The sequence below is a fragment of the Cajanus cajan genome, chromosome 10 (genome assembly GCF_000230855.2).
Source record: "Cajanus cajan strain Asha chromosome 10, NIPB_CcT2T_4, whole genome shotgun sequence".
Taxonomy (NCBI): Eukaryota; Viridiplantae; Streptophyta; class Magnoliopsida; order Fabales; family Fabaceae; genus Cajanus; species Cajanus cajan.
The window spans coordinates 38,759,078-38,771,705 of record NC_138526.1 but is presented as its reverse complement, the minus strand read 5'-3'; positions in this window follow the sequence as shown (position 1 = coordinate 38,771,705).

Sequence of the window (12,628 nt, the reverse complement as noted above, 5' to 3'; positions counted from 1 at the left end):
AATGTTTTAGTTCAAATGTGTAAACCTTTGTATTTAAGACTTTCATATTCATTTTATTATTATTATTTTAAACTATTTGATTTTTATATTTTTATATGTATTTCCCCTTCATATATTCTTGACATAAAAAAAGAAAAGAAAAGATATTTTTTAATTTTTTTTATTAGGGTCACGGGTTTGTTTGTTTAATCGTGAACTTTGTGCTATAGATACATACCATGAAATAAATAACATTTATTTCACAAGCTATACAACTCATTAAAAATGCAAGCTTCGTAGGTCGAACCTTAAACGTGTCAAGCTAACTCGTATACCCACCTCTTTATATCATTCATTTTGGAAAAAAAATTATTTACAAAAATTTTACCTCATGCATCTTGATTAAATTAATTATTTAACAACTGATTTAAATAGTTGTTAGAAAATGTATTTTTTGCACCAGTGTAAAACTAATAATTTCATATGTGTAATTATTGAGATAAATTTATATTTATACTAATATTTTAAAATTAAATAACTAGGTTTAAAATATATTTATAGTAAAATTAATAGTTAAAATATTTGCAAAATATATAAATTTTGAAACAAAATACAATAGTGTTGATAAAACCTTAGAAATTAAATAAACATAACAATAAAAAAAAAGTGGCAAGCAAAAAGGTACATATAAAAAATAATTACAATGCAATACGACTTTGACATATAACTACAATACTGTTTTCTTTTCTTTGCATCATATAATTTGACCTCATATTAAGTCTCAAAAATATGATTCATCTGAATTGAAGAAACCATGTTCAAAACTTGGGTTTGGTTCAAGAAAACCTCAATATGATAATTATCATCATTTGAGTTAAGAATTACGTTTTCGTTTTTGTAACGACTAAAATCAATATTGATCTCAATATTCCTTCTAATAAAATTGTATAGTCATTTATTGCACATACTACTTGAATTTGAACCTGTGGTAGTTTGAGTTTGTACTTAAGCATGTGTCACAAAATTATACAACAAAAGATTCTTTTAATTGTGTACCTTAAACTTGAGCATTAAAAATTGAAACCTCCAATAGAATTTGCTAACTCAAGTTTATACCTAAAATTGAAAGGACCAATAATGTACCTCCACTAGTGTTTTGTAGTCAAGATCTACTGAATATTATTTACCAAATATAAAATATAAAGATGAAATTTAATTGAAGTTGAAATTCAGATGTGTCATATAAAGCAGCAATATATGAATGAGGATGTAGAAAATTCATGTTAGTAACTTAGTAGTTGTGGGAGCATATGATCAAAGATTTGATCATCATGGGCAATTAATACCTTAATTTCCATACATCTAATACAAAAGTAAAACATCTTCAATCACTCATACACATGTTTTAATAATTCTAACTTGTTTATTGCGGGTAACTACTCATGTTTATCAATTAAATGTACTTAAGAATTCTTAAAAAATGGCCAAATATTGATGATCATTTTGTATTTTTGCATGATTATAAAAAAAATAAATAAAGAATTTCGTGGCCTATACAATTTGAGACAAATAATTAGTACTACCTTATGGAAAGTGTTGAAACATCTCTCGAAACACCGTGTTACCTACCCCATGACCAACTATGTTTAGAAAAATTGCAAGTTTGCAATCATTTTTCAATCTGTGTAATCAGTGGACTTTAAACCATGATCAAATAGTTCAGCAAAAAAACTTTTGAAAAATATGTTTTTCCTTATAAAACATTTCTATTAACGATATAATGTGTTACACTCCGATAAACATTTTTATATGGATAAGATGACCTGATAATATTTCTTCCACTTATGCATGAACTATTTGTTCATCAGTTCAATATGAATTTTTACATAAATGTCTTATTTCATATTCACCCATAAGTGAACCCACATAAAAAGTAAGAAACACCTTTTGATATTATTTGTAATTTTAACTGATGTAGAAAATATTTTTTTTTTATATTGGTGAGTCCTAGAACCAATGTAAAATCTCCATTTTTATAACCAATAAACTAAATTTCTTTGCTGTATTTGTGCGAAAATTGTAGAAAAGATTAAAATTATTATTCAAAGATACTTTAATATAACTATTCACTATTGTTAAAAAAAATTATTGAACATTATTAAAGTATAATTTATGTTATTTTTTTATTCGAGGAGTTTAACTACACTAAAATCAGTGTTTTAAAACCCGGACCGACCCGGCCGGTCGGACCGGTTGGACCGGAAACCGGTGGTCCAGCCGGTCCGAATCTGAAGTTGGATCGGTTATGCAGTCGGCCCGTTTCAAACCGGATTGAACCGGTCAATTTTCCGGTTCAACCGGTGAACCGGTGGGTCAAACCGGTTCAACCACTTTTTTTTTTTATATAAAATTTTTAAGGGACCATAAATCACAAAAATAATAATGAAAATTGAATCTCTTAATGAAAAATCAAGGAGTCTTATTAAATATAACAATGACTACTTGTTCTAATATATTTGTTTGCAATATATACAACTTAAATAACTTTTATAGTATATTATTAATTTTAAATTATATTTAATAATTCAATATCTATGTAAATATTACATATATTATTTTGTGATATTAATTGCAAGCATATTATATATGTACATATTATTTATATTTTTAATTTGTATTAATATACTGTTTAATATGTAATTTTTTTATGTATTTTTTTACAAAATAAAAATAAAAATAATTTTAAATAAGATAGAAAAATTTAAATTTAAAATAAGATATGAATTTATTAAAATTTATAAGTATAAATATATTTAATATGAATATTTTTTAATATAAATAAATAAAAATCGAGTCATGCGGTTCAACCAGTGACCCACCGGTCCAACCTTTGATCCATTGATCCAATACCTTAACCGGTTCGATGACCGGTCCGGTTTTTAAAACTGTGACTAAAATATAAGTCAATTCTTTCATATTAGTTGTAGAATGGTTTGGATTACTCGCAGAAAGTGAATAATGATTTGTCTCAGAATCTCCATCATGTAATTAGCTTCTTATTTGAAAGTGTGTATCATCCTCTCTCAATTATTTTCACTAATAAAAAAATATTTATTGTGGGATTTTAATGAGACCAGCTCTTATGAAATTGTGAAGTGGCCAGCAACGCATTTATGTTTCTGCCTGGCTGTTTCTTTTGAATTTAATGGGAAAAAAATAGTACAATGCACATGCATGCTTTAAACAAGCTAGAGAAAAAAAAAAAAAATCCTCATGATCAATTATCTAGCTAGCTTTGACAATAGTTGCCACTCACATGCCCCAAGTTTTCCTCAGTAGTAATGACATCTTACTTTATTGCAACATGTATGCATCTATCATTCTAGTTTGGTTTGTTAGTTCATAAGTTAGGTCTCTTTCCTTGGCTACCCCTATTCACGTTCTCGCAGCTATGAACCAAGAATTCAATGTTGCCATATCCAATTTCTAACTATTTTAACTGCATAAGTTCTGAATAATAACCATAATCTATCTACATTTCCATCTTTTTCTTTCATTAAATTATGGGGCATTTTATTTTCTGAGGATCGGTCTTTTTGGGACATTCTCATTAAATTTGTTTGGTATGTTGGAATCAAGTTGATATATGCCTTTGTACATATATATTATTTGTGAGTTTGTGTTTTCAGAAGAAAAAGAGAAAAAAAAAAAGAAGAAATTATTTACAGTCTTAACTAGAAAAAATAGAACTTGGTTGAATTTGGAGGAGCTAAAACATGAAAATTAAAATATTAGCTAAGGGGCATATTGTCGTCATCTCGTGTAAAAGTGTTTTTTTTGTACAAAAGAGGGATAAGTGATTTATATGTTGAAAGAATAAATTAAAAAGGGTGATTAAAGCAAAACAGTAACAGGCACATTGCATAAAAATCTAAAGAATATAACATTTTGTCTAAAGTTTTTCATCTATGTAACCAATATAATGACGTGAACTTAGAATTTTAAAAGTAACTTAAATATGTCCTACTTGATACGGACAATTTATTTATAGAAAGGACAGATTTAGGAAAGAATATGTGTGGGCCCTGTCTCTTCCTTCTAATATTATTTTTATATAAAAAAAACTGTATAAAAAAATATGTAATATTTTATAACTTATTATTTAATTATATATGTCTAAATTTTTCTACGCTTCCGGTTCCTCCTTTGAATGCTTTTTAAACTAAAATATATTTTTAATCTTTATAAACATGATTAAATTCCATTTTAGTTGTTTTAAAAAAAAATTATAAGTTTCGTTGCTCATAATTTTTCAATTTTTAAAAAATTCTTATGTATAAATATGTCACATAATTAGAAAGTGACTATTTAACAATGAATAACATAATTGTTAAATAGTTGAGTTCCTTAAATACATTGAAATGAATTTGATTTTCTAATGGCGTATATAGAGGAGACTTTATTAAGAGATGTAAAATTCAACTCGGTAATTTATACATTTCAAAAAGTAGTCTCCAACTATTGCTTAAAAGATATCTTAAAAACAAAAAGGTTGGTGATACGAATCTCTTATGATTTTTATTAAGACTAATATTGTAAAATATTAAATTAATTACGTAACTATCTTGAATGGAAAGTAATTAATGAGTTATTGACGTATGTTAAATTAATTTTATTCTTTAAAAGCATTCTTTTATCTTCTAATTGTGTTAGGTTGTATTGGTTTGATTTTGTTTACGAATGCGTGTTGGGTTTTGTTTGGTTTAATTTGGTGAAATTTAATTGGGTTTTGTTTGATATTATCAATTTCAGTTTGGTTCTATCAATTCAATTAGGTATGACTAATTTGGTTAGGTATATATTTAGTTCAATTCAATGTTTGAATGATCTAGATAAAAAAAAAATTATGTTTTACTATAATATTCGTAAGATTTTATATATATTATTTTAATGTGCACTATACTAATCCTAATAATTCATTTGAATCATAAGATCTAATTTGATTTATTTTGATTTAATCTTATTTAATGTTTTAATTAGTTTTATTAGGTTATTTTTATAATTAAGTTCAATGGAGTTTATTTTGATTCATTTGAATAAACTAAGTACTTTAGTATGTACAAGTTAACTATATATAACTAAAAATTATAACAAATTTTATTTATAAATAAATACTTTATATATTTAAAATTTATATAAATAGATATTTTTAAATATATAATTTATATTTTAAATTTATGATAAATAATTTATATTATAGCATAACATTATTTTTATTTGTTGATAATTTATTTAAAAATATTAAATTTTAATTTATAAATTATTATGATAAATACAAACTGAATTAGATAAGTAGTTAAAAAATATTGGATAAGTATTTTTCAAGTCAACATTTGACCACTCATGTAAGATATTTGAGCTTATTGGAGGATCCATATGAGACAGTTGGCCCTGTCTTAAGATAACTATGTGATTGTTTGACCTTACTCAGTAAATAACATTTTTAATTATTGAATTTCTATTTAAAATTAAAATTACTCGGTAAATAACAACATCTTTAACAACAAGTTGTTTAAATTAAAATTATCTTCTTCTTTTTTTTATGTACCCCTTGAAAATTAACTTTAACACTATTAATGGTTATTATATTCTTACCTAATTCATACATTATTAATTAAGGGGGTATATAGGTTGAGATTTTAAAGTATTTTAAAAGACTTTTTTTATAATATAAAATTCTCGTGGTATTCAATTAAAACTTTTTTAATATAAAAAAGTTATATGGTATTTAATTAAGATAATTAAAAAAAATTAAGAGTACATCAAAATCTAAAGGTAAGTATGTCAAAATTTGATAGTATTTAACTAAAATTTCTTTCACTTAAAAAAAGTCTATTGATATTCATAAACATAGAAATTTCAATGGATTATTTTTATGGATGGATTTCATGAAACTTTCTACTAGAATGTACATATAATTAATTTATCCAACAATTTTATCAAAACCATCAAGACTTTGTATGAATTATTTTTCTCATTTATTTCTCTTCATTTTCTCGCTCACCTATTTTTCTTCTCTCTCTTTTTCCTCTCTAACTCTCTTTCTCTCTCTCTGTTTCTTTTCTTATGTCTTCTCTGTCTCATCTTTTTTTTTTGTTCATCTCATTTATTTCTTCTTCTACTTTTTCTTCTCTATTTTTTCTGCTACCTTTTTTTATCTATCAATATTTTTTTATTCTATTTTTATCTATCAATATTTTTTATTATATTTTTATCTATCAATATTAATGTATAATTTATTAATATTTAATAATGATTAAATATTTAAAATTTTGATTTATTAATTAAATTATTAAAATTTAACAAATTTTTATTTTTAATAAAATTTAATATTGAAATATCAAATTGTTAAACATATATTAAAATATATTTTGACAATTCTACCAGATAATGAATATAATTAAATATATTGTTCAAATCTAATAGTATGAATGAGAAAATATATATAAATAAAGGACTGAATGTAAAAAAATGTTAATTAAGAGGATATGAAATTAGAATCAATTGTTTATTAAAATATAGTTTTTTTATTTTCTTAATTCAAGCCTTATCATTTTTGTATGCAGAGAAATTGTATTGTTTTTAAAAATTCATATTGCCCTTTGAAATCTAATAAAATCCTTTCAAATCTTACAAATTTTTAAGATACAAATTCATATTACAAAATCTTGATTAAAAAAGTCTTTTCAAGAATTCTTAGAAGTTATTACATTCCTACAAATTCTTTTGAATTTTTTTTAAAGTTATTAAATTCCTACAAAGTCTTTTAAAATTTATAGAACTTTTTCTATTAAAAAAGTCTTATGGAATCTCAATTTAATATACCCTCCTAAATATTATATTAAGAGAAAAAAGGTTTATGCATTGATAACATAAAATATTTTTACACGATCATCCAATCACAAATCAATATCAATGAAAATTTGTTGACTTTTATAATAACTACCTTAAAAGTTATGCATACACTTATTTATGATTACTTGACAATGTTAAAACTTTTTACACTGACAGTGCATGACCATTACATCCTTGTATTAAATTTTATTACTTAAAAAAAATGTGAAAAAAAGATAAACACTAAAAGGGAGGCTTGAATAGTATATATAAAAAACTTGCACGTTTCTACAATGAAGTAATAATATAATCAGATGAAGTAAGAAGAATAGTCAGATGGAACACTAAATCTTTTTATACCATTTCGTCTCAACCACCAACGCCATCCAATTTTCAATCCAACCAGATTGAGTTTCACTATCTTTAAATAAATATACAAGTATTCTTTTAATAAGTCACTTCTAATTCCACCCTAAATATTCTTTGACTTACCTATTCAAGTAACTATGCAAGTATTCTTTTAATAACAAGTCTCTCCAGGCTTAACAACCAAGTATTCTTTTATAGTCAAGTCTTTCCAAGCTCAAAAATAAGTATTATTTTTCAGACAAGTCTTTCCAGACTCAACCTTATAACAATGATTATGAAGGTTACATGGAAGTTGTGTTCGTTTCACTAAGAAGTTATACAGCCAATTACAGAACAATGAATGTTTACAAAAAAGAATAAATTTATGGAGAGTGGACTTCTATACAAATGTATCTATGTAGAATTAGCATCTTTCCCTTTCTTGTGCTTTAAAACTTCTTATATAATAGCTCGAAGAAGATGACCATTGTAACATTTTGAGTCTAGGTCACATGTTTGTTTTATCTATCTTCATTGTCTTTCCTTGTAATGGTAACTCGGCTCATTTAATGCGAACATTAACTATATTTCACCAAATGGTACCTCTTATTTGATCAAGGAATCTACTTATCAACTTTCCATGCCAAATGGGGCTTGCAGAAGTAATGTCAGCATAGAACAACGTATAGTAGTTATTTTACTTGTTTTTCCCTATGATTAAAGAGATTTGGTTCTGACGAAAAGTATGATTCTTCTCTTTAACAGATTTGTGAGTTTCAAGATGGTCTTTTGATTCGATCTGTTAAGGAATGAAACATTCAAAACAAATTTTATCATTAGTCTCGATAAATGATAAATATTCAATATATACAAGAAAAACCATATGTTTTGTCTAATTAACAATGTTTTATAGACAATTTTCTTCTTACACTTCATATGATAAGTCTTTCAAAGACGTTTTCGCAGACATTTCTTCTATATAAAAATGTTTTGTCTATTAGCATTGAAACTTTGAGTTTAGGGGATCATCTTTTGACTTAACAAAAATAATGTATATATAAGTGAAAAAAGAAAGAAAACATGGATATACATACATATTTTTGGCATTGTTTTTAAAGGTTAAATTAGTTTTTAGTCCCTTTTTTATTTATATTATTTGATTTGGTTCTTATATTTTAAAAGTATTCAATTTGATCCTTTAATTTTTTTAAAATATTTAATATTATCCTTTCATCTAAATTGATATCAAGTTGAAATTAAATGAAAAAATTAAATTAAAAAATATATGATGAAATTAAATATTTTAAAAATAGGAAAATCAAATTAAATATTTTAAAATAGAGAGATTAGATCAAATAATTATAGACAAAATAATTTATACTTATAATTTTTTAAAATATTTAATTTTATCCTTTCATCTAAATTGATATCAAGTTAAAATTAGATAAAAAAAATAAATTAAAAAAATATATGATGAAATTAAATATTTTAAAAATAAGAAAATCAAATTAAATATTTTAAAATAGCGATTAGATCAAATAATTATAGAAAAAATAATTTACACTTATATCTAGTGTTTAAATAAATATTTTTATTTATTATAAAACTATTTAGATTAAATTCAAATAGTAAAAACATTGAAAAACTCCTTAGTTTTTTTTTTTTCCGATTATGAATTGGTTTGACCAATTGGTACCCGTGCTAATATAACTTGAGTTTTTTTAACATACATCACCACATTGATTCTTGGTTAGACTGATCGAATATAATAGCTAAATCTAATTTTTAAATAATAATTAAAATTAAAAATTATTTACGAAAATAAACTAAATTTATTCAACCAGATCATAATAGACAATCGATCGAGTACTTAGAATAAAAAAGTAAAAATAAAATTAACATAAAAGAAGGATTATCCAATAAACAAAACATTAATTGGATAAAATAAAATTCAGAATTATTTATATAGAGACAAATTTATTAGATAAATTATTAATTCATTTGATCTATTTATTTTAAAAATATTTGATTTAGTCCTCTGATTTTTAAAAAAAATTAATTCTAAACAATAATAAAATTAGATGAAAAGATATTATTAAACATTTATTAAAAAAAATAGATGAATAAATAAAGACATCAAATTGAATAGTAAATAAAAACAAAACAAAAAGGAAATTTAACCTTTTTCATTTAAATTTTATCCTATAATTTAGACATTAAATGTTAATGTAAGATAATTTTTTATTTCTAGTTTATAAAATAACAATAGTACTCAAGGGAGTGCTTCTACTACTGATCGAGCATGTGGATGAACTAGTATGAGGCTGTTTTAATTTAACAAAAAGTTTTGAATTTGAATTTTGTATATGCAACTATGGTGAATACTCGGAAAAAAAAAAAGTTTTGTCACTAATAGTAATCTTATTTGCAACATTGTGTGATTCTGTGTATTTATTAATTTATATGATTTATGTGATTAATTTATAGATTATTGTAATTATTGTTGTTTTAAAACTTTGAGGGTCAAGGAACTCTTGAGAGTTAGTTTCATTTAGAGTTAAGCTGGTCTAACTTAATGAAGGATATATAGGATTTTTCTTAAAATGTAAATCTTATAAATTTATATATTAAGAAAAGTAGAGACAAGTTAGAAAGAGAGACTTTGGAGCTAGAAACATTATTTCTTACTTCTACTTCCTCTGATCCTTTCTAATCCATTCCCTTAACTAGGCAACGACAATAGGTCATTGGATTTGAAGCTTAGTAGTTGGGAATTTGAGTTGTGAGTCATGTGGATCCTTTTCCGTTCTTCTTCCATCTTTTTTTTCTCTTCTCGTTTTCAAGGGATTTGAGGTAAGGAAAGTTTGCGATAAATGAATTGTTGTGTTGTATTACTTGTAAGCTAATTGAATGCATCAAATGTTGGCTGATTTTGATTGAATTCATAAGGAAAATGAGTTGCTTGAGTTTGGTGCTTGAAAGTGCTTTTAGGTGAATTTGATGATCCATAAAATGTAATGGTTTGATGTTGCTTATCGACCTAATTTTGAGCTATTTATGATGCATATATGTTTAATTCTGTGTTGCATTTTTTTTAAGTTTCAGGTGGATTGAGCCAAATGAGATTCTATCAAGTGAAAAAAAATTTATGGCATTGCCTGTGGCTTAATAAGTTAGGGCTATTTGCCCTTATCACGTCAAGCATGAGATTGGTAGCATTAGTTATGGATTAATGAGGAGCTCTTTGACTTAGTCATGTCGGACATGAAGTGATGAGCATTGGGCGTGAGTACTTGAGGTACCCTCTAACTTGGTGACGTTGGACCCTAAGATGAGTGGCGCTAAGCATGATCTAGACAAGGATTTTTTGCCTAAATGACATCGAGCACTAGTGTTGTGATGCCTAATGTTGAACTTGAGTCAGGTAGAGGCCATTTTCCTAGAATGGGCCAAGGCCAGGTGAGTTTGGCCATGCTAGTCATGATAGACTTAAAGGCTCTCTGTCTCATCCATGCTGGGCGCAGGTAAATTGATGTCAAGCATGGGCGAGTTTGAGGCTCTCTACCTTTCTGACATCGGGTGGGGTAAAGATAAAGCCAAGTGTGGTATGCCAAAATAAAATGTGATGTTCTAAGTTGTTTAACTATTGAAGTATGATGATTAATTCATATGAATGATTGTGTGTGGTGATGTTTAATTTTTTTAATGAATGAGAGTTGATGAAGTTGATTTAGTTGTAAAATGTATGTTGTTTAGTTGTATGTAGTAGGTTGATTTAAGTTGATGAGTTGTATAAACATGTGGCAAAGATGCATGTCTAAGTTGAGATACATAAAAATTAGAGAAGAGTAATTTTTTTAATTAAAATATCCCATTATGGGGATATAAGTTGTGGTACTCGAAGAGTCCAAAGTTGAAAACCCTTTTAGTAAGTAAGTTGACTTTTGAATGGATAGTTATTTTTAGTTGTTTTCTCTAGATTTTATGTGGAATATGTATGGGACTAGGTTAAGCCATATGTGTATAAAGTGACCAACTAAGTAAACTATGAAGTCAAGGGGTAAAATCCTTAATTGATTGTCGAAAAAATGCATTGTATTTGGAAGGTAGTCGATAGACTAATTCCATATGAGGCTCAGATATGCATGTTAAGGTCATAGTAGACTCACACCCAAGTTGTTCTACCTTGACAGTAGTACTAGACTTTCCTAGTCTAACTGACAAAATCCTTATAAATCAGTTTAAGTTGTTTACGAGACACTCTCTAAGAGGCTTAACGTTGTATATACTTGATTTGGATGTGATAGTGATTCGGTAGGGTCAAGTCACTCACATCTATTGTAGGAGACCTCCATATATTGATATGTGTGACGACACATTATAGTTGTTTAAAGTTGTTTATGTTGTAATGGAAAGTTGTGTATGTTGAAAATGTTGTTTATATTGTAAGTTGTATACAAAGATTGAAAGTTCTAAAATATATGATGATATGTTGAGGTTGTACTGTGAACTAGTCGGATGTTATTTAAGTCATTGAAGTTGTATGTTGTACATTTATGTTGTTGTTGCTATGATTATTTCACAAGCAGGGACGGAGCCAGGATTTCAATACTGGGGGGCCGAGAATTGGAATGATCAAATGAGGCGCTACATTTTTTTAAAAAAAAAAAATTCCAAAGTGATACCACATAGCAGGCCGTACCAGAAGTCCAAAAGTTGAATAAAAAAATAAATTTGGGTTATTCATTTAATTATACATATGAGTTTATATTAAAAATAGGGGGTGCCATATAGTAATATATATGTATATAAAAAAAATTAAAATTGTTGGGGGGGCCGTGGCACCCGTAGGTCCCCCCTTGGCTCCGTCCTTGTTCACAAGCTTACTCTTTCACTACAAGAAAATTGTCATATAGTGACACACACCTATAGTGAGACAATATTTTTCGCTAAAAATTATTTTTATTCACACAATAAATATAATATATCTTGGTATATTATTAAAAAGTATGAATATAAGTTATAGTGATACACAAAATATGTTGTTAAAATTCATTCAAAATTAATACTAAAATTGTGTGTAATTATATGTCAAATAGATATATATCTATATATATTGCACCTGTAGTGGCATTTTATATATGTATGTCACTATATGTAACATTTTTTATAATATTTATTTTCTTTGTTGTTAGATCGCAATGATCATATTTGATATGGAAGCAAGACATGATTAACTTGGTGACTTGGATGTTGGTAGATAGTCATGCTAGAAGTGACCTATTTTGAGTTTATTACTCTGATGCAGTGATGATTGTATAGAGACGTTAACCGACAATAACATTGTTATGTATACAATTTAGTATGTTTGATATTATACTGGATAGGTGTATATGATATCATATAT